Source organism: Capsella rubella, unplaced genomic scaffold (genome assembly GCF_000375325.1).
Source record: "Capsella rubella cultivar Monte Gargano unplaced genomic scaffold, Caprub1_0 scaffold_8, whole genome shotgun sequence".
In the NCBI taxonomy this organism is placed as follows: domain Eukaryota; kingdom Viridiplantae; phylum Streptophyta; class Magnoliopsida; order Brassicales; family Brassicaceae; genus Capsella; species Capsella rubella.
In genome coordinates, this window is record NW_006238916.1 from 3,520,971 (window position 1) to 3,523,120 (window position 2,150).

General features: G+C 44.6%; 1 protein-coding gene across 1 annotated transcript in view; it reads right to left on the reverse strand.

The window, feature by feature from the left end:
* Positions 1-2,150, reverse strand: part of LOC111830484 — a 5,618-nt gene that overhangs the window by 674 nt on the left and 2,794 nt on the right. The gene's annotated exons all lie outside the window — the stretch shown is intronic.

Consider the following 2,150-nt stretch of genomic DNA (forward strand, 5'->3'; position numbering starts at 1 on the left):
ATTGCAAACCTTAGGACATGTGGCCTTGGTGAAGATATCCGCCAATTGATCTTCACTTCTAGTGTAACATGGTAGTGTTACACCTTCTTCAATCTTTTCTCGGACCTTGTGGCAATCCACTTCAATGTGCTTGGTTCTCTCATGGAAGACCGAGTTTGTGGCTATGTGAATGGCGGCTTGGTTGTCGCAATGCATGGTGATAGGTCTCGGTGTTTCAATGCCAAGGTCTTTGAGGAGGGCTTTTAGCCAAGTGAGTTCATTTGTAAGCTTCTTCATGGCCCTATACTCCGCTTCCGCACTAGAACATGAAACTACCTTTTGTTTCTTAGACTTCCATGTGACCAAATTTCCACCAACGAACGTGCAATAGCCGGTTGTTGATCTCCTTGTGATAGTATCCCCGGCATAATCCGCATCACAATATCCTACCATCTCGGTATTTGCATTCTTTCCCATCCAAAGACCTTGACCAGGGCTACCTTTGACATATCTCAAGATTCTCTCCACCATATTCCAATGATACTTGGTGGGATTCTTCATGTATTGGCTGGCCTGATTCACGGCAAAACAAAGGTCAGGCCGTGTGAGAGTTAAGTAGATGAATTTACCTACAAGGCGTCGATATTGCTTCGGGTCTTCATACGGCTCATCGAGAGGATCTAAGGGAACATTATTCTTGCCCTTCTTCTTCTCCCCCTTTCGCTTGACCGTATAGCCTTCTTCAAGTGGTGTCAATGCCGGTTTGGATCCAAGTTTCCCTGTCTCATTCAAAAGATCAAGAGCATACTTTCTTTGAGAAAGAAATAAGCCCTCCGGAGAGCGACATACCTCAATTCCAAGAAAGTACTTGAGTTCACCAAGATCTTTTATATCAAATATAGACTTAAGGAAGAGTTTAGTGTCTTGAATAGCTTCCTTGTTGTTCCCGGAGATGATGATATCATCCACATATACGAGAACAACAACAATACCATGATCACTTTGAAGAGTAAAGAGAGTGTGGTCGGCCTCGGATTGCTTAAACCCATGATCTTTGAGAGTGGAGCTTAGCTTGTGATACCAAGCCCTCGTAGATTGTTTGAGACCATAGATTGCTTTCCTCAAACGTAAAACGTTGCCCGGCGTGACAAGTGATTCAAGGCAGGGAGGTGGAGTCATATACACTTCTTCTTCAAGTTCTCCTTGGAGGAAGGCATTTTTAACATCCATTTGCTACAAATCCCAAGATAAGTTGGTGGCTAGAGAGAGAATAACCCGAACCGGGTGAAGTTTGGCCACCGGGGCAAATGTATCCGTGTAGTCATCCCCATATGTTTGAGTAAATCCACGTGCAACAAGTCGAGCCTTGAACCTTTCCACCTCACCATTACTTAAGTACTTAATTGTAAAGACCCATTTAGAGCTTACGGCCTTCTTTCCCGGGGGAAGAGCTTCCTCGTCCCATGTATGGTTGCGGATCATGGCTCCGGTTTCATCCTCTATGGCTTGAATCCAACGATCATCTTCTTTGGCTTCTTCATAAGATTGAGGAATGGTATGTGCGTCAATCTTTCCAAGAAATGCTTGATGGTCGGTAGGCAAGAGGGCAAGCGAACAAACGGCTTTTATTGGATGAGCCACAGCTTGATTGTTGTAGAAGACTCTTTTCTCTTGGAGTCTTGCACTTCTTCTAAGAGGTTGTGGAGGAGGTAGATGTTCTTCCACATCTTCCTCTTCCTCCTCTTCTTCATGCATTGCTGGTGTTTCCGATTGCACATCACTTTCATTACCATGGATAGGGTCCAGATGAGGCTCTTGGTTGAGAGAATGAGTATCCGGACTTGGTAGAGAACCCATCGGGATGGTCAAAGCATCCTCCGGTACAAGCTGCGGATGGCCGCCGGGTTGCGAATGTCCGGTGGTTCCTAAATCGGCGGGTTTATCATGATTTGGTGTCTTTGGAGAAGTATTCCCAAGATGATCAAGAAGAAATTTTAGATTTGAGGCACGGTCCATGTGAATGTGAGATAGATCTTCCAAGCTATTCCAATCTTTCTTGTCATAGTAACATTGATCCTCTAAGAATTTCACATCTCGAGACACATACACACGGCTATTGACCGGATCATAACACTTATAGCCCTTTTGAGTGGTTGAGTATCCAATGAACA